Below are 19410 nucleotides of genomic sequence, written 5' to 3'. Positions count from 1 at the left end.
CTTTTCAGGATTAGATTCCATTTGCTACTGGTCTGCCCATATGACCAGCCTGTCTATATTGTCTTGTAGTCTAAGGCTTTCCTCCTCACTACTTATCACGCCACCAACTTTTTTGTCACCTGCAAACTTACTGATCATACTTCCTACATTCATGTCTAGCACCGAACCCTGCGATACGCCACAGGACACAGGCTTCCAGTCACAAACCACCTTCAACCATCACCCTCTGCCTCTTGCCACTACCCCATTTTGGATCCAATTTGCCAAATTGCCCTGAATGCCATGGGCTGTTACCTTCTTGACCAGTGTCCCATGCGAGACCTTGTCAAAAGCCTTACTGATGTCCATGTAGACTACATCAACTGCACTACCCTCATCTACACAACTAGTCACCTCCTCAAAATTCAATCCCCGCTGACAAAGCCATGCTGACTATCCTTGATTAATCCTTGCCTCTCCAAGTGGAGATTAAATCTGTCCCTCAGAATTGTTTCCAAATGTTTCCCTACCACTAATGTTAGACTCACTGGCCTATAGTTATCTGGTTTATTCCTACCACCCTTCTTGAATAATGGTATTGGTACCACATTAGCTGTCCTCCAGTCCTCTGGCACTTCCTGTGGCCAGAGAGGATTTGAAAATTAATGCCAGGGCACCTGCAATCTCCTCCCTTGCCTCCCACAGCAGCCTGGGATACATCATCTCACCTGGGCCTGGGGATTTATCCACTTTTAAGCCCGCTAAAACTGCTAATACCTCCTCCCTTTCAATGCTAATTTGTTCAAGTATATCACTGTCCCCCTCCCTGATTTCTATACCTACACCATCCTTCTCTATAGTGAATACAGAGACAAAATACTCATTTAAAACCTCACATCTTCCGGCTCCTCACAGATTGCCACTTTGGTCCCTAATGGGCCCTACTCTTTCCCTGGTTATCCTCTTTCCCCTAATATACTTATAAAATGCCTTTGGATTTTCCTTTATTTTAACCGCCAGTGTTTATACTTGCCCCCCTCTTCGCTCTCCTAATTTTTTTTTAAGTAACCCCTTGCACTCCTCTAGGGCTTCCTCTGTTTTGAGACCTTGCTATCTAACATAAGCTTCTCTTTTTTCCTTATCCAATCCTGTACATTCCTTGACATCCAGGGTTCTCTGAACTTGTTGGTCCCACCCTTCATCTTTTACAGGGACATGTTAGCCCTGCACTCTCTCTCTCCTTTTTGAATGACTCCCACTGCTCTGATGTAGATTTTCCTACAAGTAGCTGTTCCCAGTCCATTTTGGCCAGATCCTGTCTTATCATATTAAAATTGGCCTTCCCCCAATTCAGAACCTTTATTTCCAGTCCATCTTTGTCCTTTTCCATAACTACCTTAAATCTCACTGAGTTATGGTCACTATCACCGAAATGCTCCCCCATTGACATTTCTACCGCTTACCCGGCTTTGTTCCCTAAAACTAGGTCCAGCACTGCCCCCTCTCTTGTCAGACTTTCTACGTGTTGGATGTATAACCTATCTTGGATACATTTTAAGAATTCCGCCCCCTCTAAGCCTGTCACACTTTGTCTATCCCAGTTAATATTGGGGAAATTGAAACCCCCTACTATTATTACCCTATTATTTTTACACTTCTGAGATTTTCCTACATATCTTCCCTTCTATCTCTCCCTGATTGTTTCGGGGTCTATAGTACACGCCCAGTAATGTGATTGTCCCCTTTTTGTTAAGTTCTACCCATATGGTCTCATTTGAGGAACCTTCTAAGATGATATGCCCCCCTTATTGTAGTAATTGACTCCTTGATCAATATTGCTACACCATCTCCTCTTTTACACCCCCCTAACCTGTCTCGCCTGAAGATTCTATACCTGGAATATTGAGCTGCCATGTTGATACTTTTCCCAACCCACTCCTACATCAAGGTCAGTCTGTAACTTGTTCTTATGTTTTGCTTTCAGAGGGCGCTGACCCTTGTCAAACTTCATAGATGGTAGAAGTTTTAAAATTCAGCAAGTCTCCCACCTTTTGGCATTGAGGAGTTGTACATTTATTACATATGGCCAAGCATAGATGTCTGCACCACCGGAGCAAGGAGAGAGGCATTCTAGAAGGGGCAAAGCTGTCCCCAGATTCAGTGAGGCTGGCTTGATGCCCTCCTGCATGCAGTACATGATAGATGTCACCAGCTCATGCTGAAGGCTAGGAAGAGGAGGAAGCCCAGGCAGACTTGGGTTGCACGGGAGGAGGTGTCCAACAAGTTCAACAGTGTTAATAAGGTGAGGAGGACTTAGTCCCAGTGCCACAAAATGCCCAATGACCTCATGAGGTCAGTTGCAGGTAGCTAGACCTCTGCCTGTATACACTTGGGCGGCATAAGTTCATCTGTGCCCCCGCTGAAGTTTTCTGGGTTCTTCCTAACCCTCGGGGTCTGGCACTGCCCTATCTCCTTCCTGAGGAACCACAACGTTCTGAGCTTCCCTGTGTTCCCTTTTATCCTCTTGCCTTTCTCCTCGTCCTCCTCCTCCTTATAATCCTTCTCTCCTCACTGGAGGTTGTGTCTCCAACTGAGACAACAACCTCCATCTGTCTTGGACACTTTTCACCCCTTGGTAATGGGCAGGAAAATAATCCATCAAAAGAGCCCTCTGAGCCAGCGGAGAGTTCTCCTCATGAAAAATATCCAGGTGGTTCCCCTGTCCCCTCAAATGAGCAGTTCCTGCAGTCAATAGAGCTGGAACTGCAAAGCTGAGACTCTGGTATCAACTGCAGTTTAAAACCCGCCCAATCAAGCTTGCCCTTTTAAAAAAAACGGATTCCCCACCTGTTGTAAATCTCGCCCTGACCCTATTATTGCAGTGAGATGGATAGTTAATTAGCTCAATTGCCTGTTAAATTGATATTTAAGTAACACGGTCAGTTCCTGACTCTTTGACCCGCCCACATGCCGTATTATCAGAAGGCGTGATGATGTCGCAAATGGCACCCGATGACGACACACCCCATAATACACTCTAAGAAGATCGGAAACGTTTCCGATCTTGGAGCGTAAAATTCAGCCCAGCAAACGTGACTCTTCCCGCAGGTCAGACGCTATGTGCTATATGTCCGCTTTAAAGACGTTAACTAGTTCAGGATAGTACATATTGCTCCTCAGAGGCGAGTAAGAGTTGGAATAAAATCTGCTCCATCGCTGCCGTCTCCAAGGGTGACTGATGGTGCTGAACCTGCGCTGTGCTTCTGGTCACCTGGCCCGCTGCCTTGACAACCGAAACAAAAACAAAATTACCTGGAAAAACTCAGCAGGTCTGGCAGCATCGGTGGAGAAGAAAAGAGTTGACGTTTCGAGTCCAACATGACCCTTCAACAGAACTGAAGTATAGTTAGGAGAGAGGTGAAATAAACGCTGGTTTAAGGTGGGGGGCGGGGGGAGAGAGAAGTTGAGGGTGGGGTGGTTGCGGGGACAAGCAAGCAGTGATAGGAGCAGATAATCAAAAGATGTCACAGACAAAAGGATCAAAGAGGTGTTGAAGGTGGTGATATTATCGAAGAAAAGTGCTAATTAAGAATGGATGGCAGGATACTCAAGGTACAGCTCTAGTGGGGGTGGGGTGGAAAGACTAACAAGGTATTAGTTGTAGATTTAAAAATAATGGGAATAGGTGGGAAAAGAAGAATCTATATAAATTATTGAAAAAAAAACAAAAGGGAGGGGGAAGAAACGGGGTGGGGATGAGCGGAGGGGGAGTTTAAGATCTAAAGTTGTTGAATTCAATATTCAGCCCAGAAAGCTGTAAAGTGCCTAGTCGGAAGATGAGGTGCTGTTCCTCCAGTTTGCGTTGGGCTTCACTGGAACAATGCAGCAAGCCAAGGACAGACATGTGGGCAAGAGAGCAGGGTGGAGTGTTAAAATGGCAAGCGACAGGGAGGTTTGGGTCTTTTTTGCGGACAGACCGCAGATGTTCTGCAAAGCGGTCGCTCAGTTTGCGTTTGGTCTCTCCAATGTAGAGGAGACCGCATTGGGAGCAACGAATGTAGTAGACTAAGTTAGGGGAAATGCAAGTGAAATGCTGCTTCACTTGAAAGGAGTGTTTGGTCTTTTGGATGGTGAGGAGAGAGGAAGTGAAGGGGCAGGTGTTGCATCTTCTGCGTGGGCATGGGGAGGTGCCATAGGTGGGGGTTGAGGAGTAGGGAGTGATGGAGGAGTGGACCAGGGTGACCTGGAGGGAATGATCCCTACGGAATGCCGCCAGGGGGGGTGAAGGGAAGATGTGTTTGGTGGTGGCATCATGCTGGAGTTGGCGGAAATGGCGGAGGATGATCCTTTGAATGTGGAGGCTGGTGGGGTGATAAGTGAGGACAAGGGGGACCCTATCATGTTTCTGGGAGGGAGGAGAAGGCGTGAGGGCGGATGCGCAGGATATGGGCCGGACACGGTTGAGGGCCCTGTCAACGACCGTGGGTGGAAAACCTCGGTTAAGGAAGAAGGAGGACATGTCAGAGGAGCTGTTTTTGAAGGTAGCGTCATCAGAACAGATGCGACGGAGGCGAAGGAACTGAGAGAATGGGATGGAGTCCTTACAGGAAGCGGGGTGTGAGGAGCTGTAGTCGAGGTAGCTGTGGGAGTCGGTAGGCTTGTAATGGATATTGGTGGACAGTCTATCATCAGAAATTGAGACAGAGAGGTCAAGGAAGGGAAGAGAAGTGTCAGAGATGGACCATGTGAAAATGATGGAGGGGTGGAGATTGGAAGCAAAATTAATAAATTTTTCCAGGTCCCGAGGAGAGCATGAAGCAGCACCGAAGTAATCATCGATGTACCGGAGAAAGAGTTGTGGGAGGGGGCCGGAGTAGGACTGGAACAAGGAATGTTCCACATACCCCATAAAGAGACAGGCATAGCTGGGGCCCATGCGGGTACCCATAGCCACACCTTTTATTTGGAGGAGGTGAGAGGAGTTAAAGGAGAAATTGTTCAGTGTGAGAACAAGTTCAGCCAGACGGAGGAGAGTAGTGGTGGATGGGGATTGTTCGGGCCTCTGTTCGAGGAAGAAGCTAAATGCCCTCAGACCATCCTGGTGGGGGATGGAGGTGTAGAGGGATTGGACATCCATGGTGAAGAGGAAGCGGTTGGGGCCAGGGAACTGGAAATTGTTGTGTTCTCCGACAGGATTTCCGCCTGTTTCTTCTGCCCTGTTCACCTTCATTGCTTTCCATTTCTCTCCTGGTGTTTGACAAGGTGTTTACTAAAACCTGCTTTCACAGCCATATTTCCTTTCTCAGTGACTGTCTCCGTCTCCGACTCACCCCACGTGGATTTCAGCTGGAATTGCATCCCTCTTGTTTCGAACCCACCCAGGATTACAGGTATCTCCGGGACATAAAACGTTTCTCGGACTGCTGTTCCCGTCGCTTTCTGAGATCCACACTCAGTGCCATGCGCCGCCATATGAACACACTCGACCTCTCCCTCCAGCAGCACCGCCGCACCCTTTTTCAAAGCTGCGCGTGCCCCCAGTTTCATTTTATTCTTTGCCTCATCCGACGCCTCAACAAGAAACTTTTTCTCTTTCTCTCAAGTGCTAAGGAACGCAAGCTCCAACAACTCATCGACACCAACACCCATCTGGGACCCTCCACCCCTGCTTGTCCCTCCGTCCCCACCCCATCTTCCAATCCCAGCCCCAGTCGTGTATTCACTATACCCCCTGACCTTCCCCTCTCCGATGCTGAACGTTCAGTGCTCAGCAAAGGACTTAGTTTCATACCCTTATGCCCTCATCTCAATAAATTTCGGGCTCGGCATGATGCTGAACTCTTCTTCCGCCGTCTTCGTCTCCGTGCTTGCTTCTTTGGGCAGGAGTCCTCTCCCCATTCAACGGATCCTTTTACCCACCTCCAATATTCTCCCTCCACCTGGACCCCTCCCTCTGGATTCTTACCTTCTCTTGATCTTTTCATTGAGAACTGTCGGTGTGACATTAGCCGTCTCAATTTCTCTGCTCCTCTCACCCATTCTAATCTGTCTCTCTCTGAACTTACTGCACTCCGTTCTCTCAGGTCCAACCCCAACATTGTCATCAAACCCGCTGACAAGGGTGGTGCTGTTGTTGTCTGGCGCACTGACCTCTACCTCGCGGAGGCTGAGCGTCAACTCGCAGACACTTCCTCCTACCTCTCCCTGGACCATGACCCCACCACAGAACATTGTTTCCAGGACTGTCACTGACCTCATCTCCTCTGGAGATCTTCCTCCCACAGCTTCCAACCTGATAGTCGCCCAACCTCAGACAGCCCGCTTCTACCTCCTACCCAAAATCCACAAACAGAACTGTCCTGGCAGACCGATCGTGTCAGTCTGTTCCTGCCCCACGGAACTCATTTCTCGTTATCTTGACTCCCTTCTCTCTCCCCTTGTCCAGTCCCTTCCCACCTACATCCGTGATTCCTCTGACACCTTACGTCACATCAACAATTTCCAGTTCCCTGGCCCCAACCGCTTCCTCTTCACCATGGATGTCCAATCCCTCTACACCTCCATCCCCCACCAGGATGGTCTGAGGGTCCTTAGCTTCTTCCTTGAACAGAGGCCCGAGCAATCCCCATCCACCACTACTCTCCTCCGTCTGGCTGAACTTGTTCTCACACTGAACAATTTCTCCTTTAACTCCTCTCACTTCCTCCAAATAAAAGGTGTGGCTATGGGTACCCGCATGGGCCCCAGCTATGCCTGTCTCTTTATGGGGTATGTGGAACATTCCTTGTTCCAGTCCTACTCCGGCCCCCTCCCACAACTCTTTCTCCGGTACATCGATGATTACTTCGGTGCTGCTTCATGCTCTCCTCGGGACCTGGAAAAATTTATTAATTTTGCTTCCAATCTCCACCCCTCCATCATTTTCACATGGTCCATCTCTGACACTTCTCTTCCCTTCCTTGACCTCTCTGTCTCAATTTCTGATGATAGACTGTCCACCAATATCCATTACAAGCCTACCGACTCCCACAGCTACCTCGACTACAGCTCCTCACACCCCGCTTCCTGTAAGGACTCCATCCCATTCTCTCAGTTCCTTCGCCTCCGTCACATCTGTTCTGATGACGCTACCTTCAAAAACAGCTCCTCTGACATGTCCTCCTTCTTCCTTAACCGAGGTTTTCCACCCACGGTCGTTGACAGGGCCCTCAACCGTGTCCGGCCCATATCCCGCGCATCCGCCCTCACGCCTTCTCCTCCCTCCCAGGAACATGATAGGGTCCCCCTTGTCCTCACTTATCACCCCACCAGCCTCCGCATTCAAAGGATCATCCTCCGCCATTTCCGCCAACTCCAGCATGATGCCACCACCAAACACATCTTCCCTTCACCCCCCTGGCGGCATTCCGTAGGGATCGTTCCCTCCGGGACACCTTGGTCCACTCCTCCATCACCCCCTACTCCTCAACCCCCACCTATGGCACCTCCCCATGCCCACGCAGAAGATGCAACACCTGCCCCTTCACTTCCTCTCTCCTCACCGTCCATGGGCCCAAACACTCCTTTCAAGTGAAGCAGCATTTCACTTGCATTTCCCCTAACTTAGTCTACTACATTCGTTGCTCCCAATGCGGTCTCCTCTACATTGGAGAGACCAAACGCAAACTGGGTGACCGCTTTGCAGAACACCTGCGGTCTGTCCGCAAGAAAGACCCAAACCTCCCTGTCGCTTGCCATTTTAACACTCTACCCTGCTCTCTTGCCCACATGTCTGTCCTTGGCTTGCTGCATTGTTCCAGTGAAGCCCAGCGCAAACTGGAGGAACAGCACCTCATCTTCCGACTAGGCACTTTACAGCTTTCTGGGCTGAATATTGAATTCAACAACTTTAGATCTTAAACTCCCCCTGCCCTCATCCCCATCCCTTTCTTCCCCCTCCCTTTTGTTTTTTTTTCAATAATTTATATAGATTCTTCTTTTCCCACCTATTCCCATTATTTTTAAATCTACAACTAATACCTTGTTAGTCTTTCCACCCCACCCCCACTAGAGCTGTACCTTGAGTGTCCTGCCATCCATTCTTAATTAGCACTTTTCTTCGATAATATCACCACCTTCAACACCTCTTTGATCCTTTTGTCTGTGACATCTTTTGATTATCTGCTCCTATCACTGCTTGCTTGTCCCTACAACCACCCCACCCTCAACTTCTCTCCCCCCGCCCCCCCACCTTAAACCAGCTTATATTTCACCCCTCTCCTAACTATACTTCAGTTCTGTTGAAGGGTCATGTTGGACTCGAAACGTCAACTCTTTTCTTCACACCGATGCTGCCAGACCTGCTGAGTTTTTCCAGGTAATTCTGTTTTTGTTTTGGATTTCCAGCATCCGCAGTAGCTTTTTGTTTTTAGCCTTGACAACCGAGTTGGGCGAAGCGGATCTGACATTGGGGCAACGTCCGCGCAGGCTGGGCGGGGTTTAAGGTGCCATCAGCTTTTCCACCTTCTCCCTCTGACCCGAGTGTCAGCAGCAGTCACCTCTCTGTGACTGGTTGGTTGAAAAACAATGCAAATGAGTAAGCAAACTAGCCAATCAATGGTAAGTGGCCATTGGTAAGTCAATCCCCATCCCGACTACACCAGCAGCGCCAATCTCTGTTGCGCCTTGGGACTTGTAGTTCTATTTTAAGGATAACTCCATCTCCCGGAACAGCTCACGCCTCACAGGTACTCCTGTCACTCAAGCTTCCCGGGAAGTGTTTGCAGGTGCAGTGAGAGTAGCATTACCTGCACAACACTTTGCATTATGGTATAATACAAGTGCAGGGATGTTTAAGGAATGGAAATAGAAAAGATGGAGGATTTTGCAATGTATTCTGTGCAAACATCAAACGTGATCAGTCCCATTGAAGGTGACACCATTGTGCGACTGCAACGCCCACGATCCAGTGCACCAAAATCAAATGTGCTGTGCAAAGTGTAGGGTATTCATAGTCATAGGGCTGGATGTTACCATTGCCAAGCGGGGCGGGGCCCACTCACGACGTGTAAAATGACACACGCGGTAAATGTCGGGCGGAACTCCCGATGTCACCGCGCCCCATTTAAATTTTCAGGAAGGCAGGGGCGCAGCACAATCAGCTGTGTGCCCGCTGACCTGTCAATGGCCAATTGAGGCCATTGACAGAGCAATGAAAGTAATTAGTGGACCTGCCTGTCCAACCTTAAGGTTGGCGGGCAGGCCAGGAGCCCCGGCGCGAACTAGAAAAAGCATGAAGCCTCATCCACGGGCAGGATGAGGTTTCATGTAGGGTTTTAAAAATTTTAATTTTTTTTTGGAAATTATGACCATGTCCCAACTCATGTTACATTGTCACATGAGGGGACATTTTAGGGAAATTTTATTTTTCTATTTTGAGCTTTTTCATATTTAGAGCCAATCTCCCTGAGGCAGCACTTAGCCTCAGGGAGATGAGTGCACTCTTTCGTAAGCATGCGCGAAAGAGCGCGCACTCGATTTTAGGAAATCCCCCCCCTCCACCCCCCGCCCGCACAGGGAGTGCATAGTGCTTCTGTGCGGACGTCACGCAGGGTGGGCCTTGATTGGCCTGCCCACGGTAAAATGGTACCGATTGGAAGCGCGCCCGCCCATCAACTTCCCCCCTGACGGGGAGAAAATTCAGCCCATAGAGTTATACAGCACAGAAACAGGCCCATCGTGTCTGTGCCAGCCATCAAGTCTAATCTTATTTTCCAGCACTTGGCTCAAAGCCCTGTATGCTATAGTGTTTCAAGTGCTCATCTAAATAGTTACGTCAAAGATGATTTCAGGAAGATGTAGAATTAAGCCTTTAATCTAGGCCAAAAAAAATTGAAAGTAACAAAAATGGATAAGAAAATGAATATCTCTTTGCAGAATTTACAAATTGATCCATAATTAATTTTAAACCTCAGTTATATCATGCATTTGGTAAAATCCAAAAACGTTTGTGCATTTAAAAACTTCTAACTAGTTTGAAGGAAATTAACCATTAATATAGATAAAATCTACATATAGACAGAAGCACACATCATTGTGAAAATACTATTAAAGAAATTTTATTATGCATATTTTAGCAACATCCACGTTTTGACATGTTTCTCTGCTTGACAATAGTAGTGGTCATTTGCCAGTATAAATACAGTTTTGCCAAAGATTAAGCTTTTAATCTAGGCCATAACAAAAATAGATTATAAACAGATGAGAGCAAGCAATCTCAATTAATCGTTAACATGCAATAATATTACCAAAGCATGGCATTGTACAAGTTTAAAAAAAAGACATTATCATGTTGAGGGGCTAAATACAACATTCAGTCCACTGATTAATTTTGCAGGGCAGGAGATTTGGGGAGCGATTGCTTGATGAGATTGCCCGCAGAGATATGGGCTTGAGCAGAATAGCTGCTATAAGCAGACTAAGAGAATTAAATAAACCGGGATATGTTCATGTTCTGGTGGAATCAAAGGAGATTACATCTATTGATCGGCAGTGATTTATCCCAATTCGTATGGTTTTAATCTGCTTTTGCTGCTACCCTTTTATGATTTTTGGAGAGGGGATACGTACTTCATTTATTCGCTTATATCCACCAGTAAACACTCATTTTGAGATTAGAGAGACAGTGAATCAGCTGTTCTGTACTACAGGTACAGGCTGTAATACATCTAACACCGTGATGTCGAAGCGCAGGGCCCTGGGTTGTCGCCCTAATTTGCTGTACCCCAGGGACGGCTCTGCCCCTCTCTCCCCTTTACTTATTCAAATATAAACTGGGATAGTGGTATTGTTAAGTCCCTCACTGTAACTACTCCATAATTCTTGCACTTCTCTGTAATTTCCTTGCAATTTGTTCCTCTACTTCTTTTCCACTAGTTGGCAGCCTATGGACTACATCAAGCAATACAATTAAACCTTTTTATTCCTTAGCTCTAGCCAAATAGATTCAGTCTTTGACCCCTCTGGGCCATCACCTCTCTTTCTCTCTCTCTCTCTCCAGCACTGCAATGCTCTCCTTAATCAATACTACACTCTCTCCTTTCCTCCTTCATGAGCACCTTGTACCCAGGAATATTTAATACCCAATCCCGATTTTCTTTTGAGTCAGCTCTCTTTTATCGCCACAATATCATATTTCCACATGGTTATCTGAGCCTGCAACTAACCAATCCTATTTACCACACTCCATGTATTCATATACACGCACTGTAACCCTAATTTAGACTTTATTCCTTTTCTCCTATGCTGAACCCAACTAATACCTTACCATTTCCTATCCTGTAACTATCTGTCTTTCCCAATACTTTGTGTACCTTGGTATCCCGCTCTCATATTACTTCCTGGTTCCCACAACCCCTGCCAAGTTAGTTTAAACCCTCCCCAATAGCATCAGCAAATCACCCTGCAAAGAAATTGTCCCAACTCTGTTTTGGTGCAATCCTTCTGGCCTGTACAGGTCCCATCTCCCCCAGAACTGATCCCAATGTCCCAAACATCTAAAGCCCTCCCTCCTATACCATCTCTCCAGTCAAGAATTAATTTGCTGTATCCTTCCGCTTACCTGGGAGTCAGAGGGGCGGCGGACCTGCAAGGAAGCAACCTAGAGCAGGAGAGTATGAATCAGGACTGAGGCTTGAGGCCTACACCAGTTACCTGGGAGTCGGAGAGGCACACCAGTCAGCCGCTTGGAACTGGCTTGTGCTGAGTTTGAAAGGAGAATGAGAACAAAAAAATAGTGACATCACAGGAAAACCATAAATTCATTAATTGATCCGAAACTGTTGTTGGGGACTGCCTTTAAATTGCTGTAAATTAGAAAAGTGTATTATTTTTAAAGAAGTAGCTACACTTGGATTTAAATGAGAAATACCAGGGATAAGGGAACACTAGGGCCAATATCATAAAGTAATATAAAGAAGCCAAAGTAAAATAAAGATAAGACGTGGCAGGGCAGCTTGGTGGAGTGGAATGTGTGTCCTGTAATATGGGGGAAGTCATGGACGCTACCGATGTCCTAGACGACCACAAGTGTAGGAACTGCTGCCAGTGGTAGAACCTTGAGCTCCGGGTTTCAGAGCTCGAGCAGTGGCTGGAGTCACTGTGGCACATCCGCGAGGCTGAGAGCTCCGTGGATAGCAGATTCAGAGAGGCGTGCCCACCTCTCTGAGGAGCCTGGAGACAAAGGGAATGGATGACCACCAGATAATCCAAGAGAACTTGGCAGGCAGTGCAGGAGTCCTCTGGGATCCCGCTCACAAATCGGTTTTCCGTTTTGGAAGCTGGTGAGGGCATTGGATCATCAGAGGAGTGCAGTCAGAGCCAAGTTTGTGACACCACAAGTGCTCGGCTGTACAGGAGGGGAGGAAGAAGCAAGGAAGAGCAATAGGAAATTCACCAAGGCTCCTTCGACAGCTCCTTCCAAACCCACGTCTACTACCACCTAGACGGACAAGGACAGCAGATAGATGGGAACACCACCACCTGGAAGTTCCCCTGCAAGTCAGTCACCACCCTGACTTGGAAATATATCACCGTTCCTTCACTGTTGTTGGGCCAAAATCCTGGAACTCTCTTCCTAACAACACAATGGTGTACCTACACCACACGGACTGCAGTGGTTCAAGAAGGCGGCTCACCACTACCTTCTCAAAAGCAACTAGGGATGGGCAATAAATGCTGACCCAGCCAGCGAAGCCCACATCCTTTGAATGAATTTTAAAAAATAGTAGTAGGGGATTCATTAGTTAGGGGAACAGACAGGTGTGTCTGCGGCTGTAGACGTGACTCCAGGATGATAAGTTGCCTCCCTGGTGCCAGGGTCAAGGATGTTATCAAGTGGCTGCAGGATATTCTTCTGGGGGATGGTGAACAGCCAGAGGCCGTGATCCATGTTGGTACCAATGACTTAGGTAGGGGAAGGGGGATGTGGTCTTGCGATCAGAATTTGGGGAGCTAGGTCAAAAATTAGCAAGGAGATCCTCAAAAATGTAGTAATCTCTAGATTGCTCCCAGTGCCATGTGCGAGTGAGTACAGAATTAGGAGGATAAGGCAGATGAATGCGTGGCTGGAAACATGGTGCAGGAGGGAGCGCCTTAGCTTCCTGAGGCACTGGGAATGGCTCCGGGGAAGATGGCACCTGTACAATATAGCACTAGTATAGACAATAGAAAGTTAATAGGTGGAGTCGGAGTAAGGGAGAAAGTCATGAAGTCTAAATCAGGGTTACTGTGCATGTATCTGAATGTATGGAGTATAGTAAATAAGATTGGGGAGTTACAAGCGCAGATTGCCATGTGGAAATATGATGTTGTGGTGATAACAGAGACTTGGCTCAGAACTGTGTTAAATATTCCTGGGTACAAGGTGTTCAGAAAACATAGGAAAGGAAGAAACAGAGGAGGGGTGGCGGTATTGGTTAAGGAGAGCATTGCAGTGCTGGAGAAGGAGGATGTCCCAAAGGGTTCAAGGACAGAATCAATTTGGTTGGAGCTATGGAACAAATAGGGTGCATTTACATTGCTCAATGTGGTCTATAGACCGCCAAATAGTGAGAAGGATGTAGAGGAGCAAATCTGCAGGGAAATTGCAGAGAGATGCAAGCATTTCAGAGTAGTTATAATGGGGGACTTTAATTACCCAATTGTAGACTGGGACAGTGGTAGTGTAAAGGGCAGAGAGGGGCAAAAGTTCCTAGATTATGTTCAGGAGAATTTTCTACAGCAGTATGTGTCCAGTCCAACAAAAATAGATGCTCTGTTGGACCTGGTTCTTGGAAATGAGGTGGGCCAAGTAGATCAAGTGTCAGTGGGGGAACATTTAGGGAGTCAGTGATTATTGTACCATAAGGTTTAGGATGATGGTAAAAAAGGACAATGTGCAATCCAGAGTAAGGATAATTAACTGGGGGAGAGCCGACTTCAATGGGGCAAGAATGGAGTTGGGCCACATAGACTGGAACCAAAGGTTGGTGGGAAAAACTTTAGCTGAGCAATGGGCTACCTTCAAAGAAGAAATGGTTCGGGCACAGTCAAGGTATATTCCCTCAAAAGGGAAAGGCAGAGCAAACAAATCCAGAGCTCCCTGGATGTAAAAAGGGATGGAAATTAAGATAAAGAAGAAAATGTGTGCTTATGACAGGTGTCAGGTAGAAAATACAATTGAGAACCAAGCGGAATATAGAAGGTTCAGAGGAGATGTGAAAAAGCAAATAAGGGAAGCCAAGAGGGATTATGAGAAAAGAGTGGCAGCCAACATAAAGGGGAATCCCAAAGTCTTCTATTAGCACACAAATAGTAAGAGGGTAGTAAAGGAGGAGTAGGGCCGATTAGGGACCAAAAAGGGATTTACTCATGGAGGCAGGGGGCATGGCTGAGGTGTTAAATGAATACTTTGCTTCTGTCTTTAACAAGGAAGCAGATGCTACCCAGGCCATGGTGACAGAGGAGGAAACTCTGTCACTAGAAGGGTTCAAAATTGTTTAGGAGGAAGTGTTGAATAGACTGTTGGTACTTAAAGTTGATAAGGTACCGGGACCGGATGTGATGCATCCTAGGATATTGAAGGAAGTAAGAGTGGAAATTGCAGGGACACTGGCCATAATCTTTCAGTCTTCCCTAGACTTGGGGGAGGTGCCAGAGTACTAGAGAATTGCAAACATTATGCCCTTGTTCAAAAAACGTTATAAGGATAAGCCCAGCAATTACAGACCAGTCAGTTTAACAAGTGGTGAGGAAGGTTCTAGAAACAATTATTGTGGATAGAATTAGTAGTCACATGGAAAAATGTGGGTTGATAAGGAAGAGCCAGCATGGATTTCTAAAGGGGAAATCATGTTTAACTAACTTCTTGGAGTTTTTTACAGAGGCAACAGAGAGGGTTGATGAGGATAATGCTGTTGATGAGGTATACATGGACTTCCAAAAGGCATTTGATACAATGCCACACAACAGACTTGTGAGAAAAATTATAGCTCATTGAATGAAAGGGACAGTAGCAATGTGGATACAAAATTGGCTGAGTAATAGGAAACAGAGAGGAATGGCCAATGGATATTTTTTGGGCTGCAGGTTTGTAGTAGAATTCCCCAGGGGTTGGTACTGGGACCGTTGCTTTTCCTGATGTATATTAATGCTCTAGATCGTGGTGTGCAGGGGACAATTTCAAAGTTTGAGGAAGGTACAAAACTTGGAAGCATTGTAGACAAGTTGGTCGATTGAGCAGATGAAGTTCAATGTGGAGAAGTGTGAGGTGATGCATTTTGGTAGGAAGCACATGGAGAGACCATATAAAATAAGGGGACAATTCTTAAGGGGGTTCAGGAGCAGAGGTGTATATGTGCATAGAGCATTGATGGTGGCAGGACAGGTGGAGAGAGCAGTTAATAAAGCATATAGTATCCTGGGCTTTATTAATAGGGGCATAGAGTACAGGGAGGTTATGCTGAACTTGTATAGGACATTAGTTAGACCTCAGCTAGAGTATTGTGTGCAGTTCTGGGTGCCACACTTTAGGAAGGATGGGATCACATTGGAGAGAATGCAGAAGAGAATGGTTCCAAGGATGAGAAACTTCAATTAGGAAGATAGACTAGAGAGGTTGTGACTGTTCTCCTTGGAGAGGAGAAAGCTAAGAGGAGATTTGATAGAGGTGTTCAAAATCATGAGGGGGCTGGATAGAGTGGATAGGGAGAAATTGTTCCCACTCATAAAAGGATTGAGAACCAGAGGGCACAGATTTAAAGTGATTTGCAACAGAAGCAAATGTGATGTGAGAAAAAACTTTTTCACACAGCGAATGGCTTGAGTCTGGAATGCACTGCCTGGAAGTGTGGTGGAGGCAGGTTCAATCAAAGCATTCAAGAGGGCATTCGATGATTGTTTCTATTCAAATAGTGTTCAAGGGTATGGGGAAAAGGCAGGAGAATGGCACTGAGTCATAATGCTCATTCGGAGAGCCGGTGCAGACGTGGTGGGCTGAATGGCCACTTGCACTGTAACAATTCTGTGATTCTCTTTCTGTATGCAGTTGCATGTGGTGCTAGCAGTAATCCAGAGATTATACTTTTGAGAACAAAAATAAAAATACCTAGAAAAACTCAGCAGGTCTGGCAGCATCTGTGGAGAGGAACACAGTTAACGTTTCGAGTCTGTATGACTGTTCAACAGAACTATGTAAAAATAGAAAAGAAGTGAAATATAAGCTGGTTTAAGTGGGGGGGTGGGGGGGGGGTGTGTGTGGGTAGAGCTGGATAGAGGGCCAGTGATAGGTGGAGATAGCCAAAAGATGTCATAGACAAAAGGACAAAGAGGTGTTGAAGGTGGTGATATTATCTAAAGAATGTGCTAATTAAGGGTAGAAAGCAGGACATGCAAGGGACAGATAGCCCTAGTGGGGGTGGGGTGGGGTGAAGGGAAGGGATCGAAATAGGCTAAAATGATCCTTTGAATGTGGAGGCTGGTGGGGTGACAAGTGAGGACAAGGGGGACCCTATCATGGTTCTGGGAGGGAGAGGAAGGTGTGAGGGCGGATGCGCAGGAGATGGGCCGGACATGGTTGAGGGTCCTGTCAAAGGACCATCCTCCGCCATTTCCGCCAACTCCAGCATGATGCCACCACCAAACACATCTTCCCTTCACCCCCTCTGGCGGCATTCCGCAGGGATCGTTCCCTCCGGGACACCCTGGTCGACTCCTCCATCACCCTCTACACCTCAACCCCCTCCCACGGCACCTTTCCATGCAACCGCAGAAGACGCAACACCTGCCCCTTTACTTCCCCTCTCCTCACCGTCCAAGGGCCCAAACACTCCTTTCAAGTGAAGCAGCATTTCACTTGCACTTCCCTCAATTTAGTCTACTGCATTTGTTGCTCCCAATGCGGTTTTCTCTACATTGGAGGGACCAAACGCAGACTGGGTGACCGCTTTGCAGAACACCTTCGGTCTGTCCGCAAGCATGACCCAGACCTCCCTGTCGCTTGCCATTTCAACACTCCCCCTGCTCTCATGCCCACATGTCCATCCTTGGCCTGCTGCATTGTTCCAGTGAAGCTCAACGCACACTGGAGGAACAGCACCTCATCTTCCGCCTAGGCACTTTACAGCCTTCTGGACTGAATATTGAGTTCAACAATTTTAGATCATGAACTCTCTCCTCCATGCCCACCTCCTTTCCAATCCCCCTTTTTTTTTCCAATAATTTATATAGATTTTTCTTTTCCCACCTGTTTCCATTATTTTTAAATGTATTTCCATCCATTGTTTTATCTCTACCTTTTAGCCTATTTCGATCCCTTCCCTTCACTTCACCCCACCCCACCCCCACTAGGGCTATCTGTCCCTTGCATGTCCTGCTTTCTACCCTTAATTAGCACATTCCTTAGATAATATCACCACCTTCAACACCTCTTTGTCCTTTTGTCTATGACATCTTTTGGCTATCTCCACCTATCACTGGCCCTCTATCCAGCTCTACCTGTCCCACCACCCCTTTAAACCAGCTTATATTTCACCTCTTTTCTATTTTTACTTAGTTCTGTTGAAGAGTCATACAGACTCGAAACGTTAACTGTGTTCCTCTCCGCAGATGCTGCCAGAACTGCTGAGGTATATACCTTTTCCAGGTATTTTTATTTTTGTTTTGGATTTCCAGCATCCATAGTTTTTTGCTTTTATTATACTTTTGAGGTTTTGCTTGCCTATCTCCCTAAATTCTGACTGCAGAATTTCATCCCTATTTCTACCTATGGCATTGGTACCAATGTGGACCATGATCTCTGGCTGTTCACCCTCTCTCCTCAGTGTGCTTTGCAGCTATTCAGTTACATCCTTGACCCTAGCACCAGGCAACATACCATCCTGCATTCACGCCTGGGGATGTAGAATGTCCTGTCTCTTCCCCTATCTGTCGGATCTTCCATTACTATTGTCCTTTCAGTCATCTTCATGCCCCCTTTGTACAGAGCCACTTATGGTGCTGTGGACTTGGCTCTGGCACTCCCAAGACGAACCATCACTTTCTTCAGTCTTCAGAGCTGAATACTGGTTGGAGAGTGGGATGCACTTGGAGGACTCGACGACCTGCCTGTTGCTTCTTGACTGTCTGGTGGTCACACATTCCCTCTCTCCCTGGATAATCTTAAACTACAGGGTGACCACATCTATAAATGTGCTATCCACAAACCAGTGATGCCAGCTGCTGCTCAAATTCCGCAATCTGGGACTGGAGCTGCTCCAGCTGATGACACTTCCTGTACATATGGTTTTCCCAACATGGGAAATATCCTGGAGTTCCCACATAGAGCATGATGTGCACTCCTGGGATTGGAGCTGCCCTGTCATTCTGCTATCTATTAAAGAAATAAATCTTACTACTTAAAATAAAGACACCAGCTACTCACTTCTCTTCTTTTGTTGCCTCTTTAACCTCCATTTATTTAGTTAAATGCTTTACTTAACGCTTATAAAAAAAAGAAATTGAAATTGATCTTTAAATTTTGAGGCCCTGTAACAAGTAAACTGAGTATGGGGATAAACTGTTTTACTTCTGAATTATTATAACTACAGTGAAACCTTGTTCTAATATTAAATTCAATTCACCATGAGTTTTATCCTAGGTTTCATTGAAGTGTGTCTCAGCAAGCCATTCAAGAACCATGTTCATGCCGAATGGAATAGGTGGATGGTTGATGGAGCGATAAACCTTCACGGTGGAAATATTTGTGCTGCCTCGCTTGATGTTCTGTGGTTTCATCATCAAATCGTGGGGTGCTATTAATGCACAAACTGTTATCAGATTGTTCAAAAAATGCAGAATACAGGTACCGGCCCCTGTATTGGGAAAACTCAGGACCGGACGCGTACCACATATGGAGATTTTCTGGATCTTGGGCCCTGGACTGGGAGGTGTTGGGTTAACAGGGTATCTTAAAGCCAGGCTGATTGCTCCACCGAGCTGGACGGGGCAAGGAAGGGATGAGGGGTAGACCAGGCCAGCTTCTGTCATTAATCCCAGACCCAAAGAGCAGGGGATCAGTGTGCTGTGACCTGGACATGACGGAGAGCAATGCCAGATGGGGATTGTAGTTTCCAGGGCAGGACTCAATTTTTGAGTCCTTCTAGGTTTTGGGACACGGGCTTAAGGGATCCAGGACCTGTATTCAATTAAATGGATTGAGAGAAAGATGATCTGTTGTGGAGGGATGATTCTGAAACCAAAAGTACCAAATCTGATCCAAAGTGGGATCCTTACGATGATGCCGTAGTCAAAGTGACTCGATGAATTCGATAAACTCTTTGTGTCAGATGCCAAGAGTGATGAATTTGACGGTTTTAAAAATATTTTGATTGTGGCTAAAGGTATCCTTGCAGAATTAATTAATTAAGTATGTCACAT

The sequence above is a fragment of the Cetorhinus maximus genome, chromosome 1 (assembly GCF_964194155.1).
Source record: "Cetorhinus maximus chromosome 1, sCetMax3.hap1.1, whole genome shotgun sequence".
NCBI classification, from domain to species: Eukaryota; Metazoa; Chordata; class Chondrichthyes; order Lamniformes; family Cetorhinidae; genus Cetorhinus; species Cetorhinus maximus.
The sequence above is the reverse complement of the archived record's forward strand: the minus strand, read 5'-3'. Positions refer to the sequence as shown.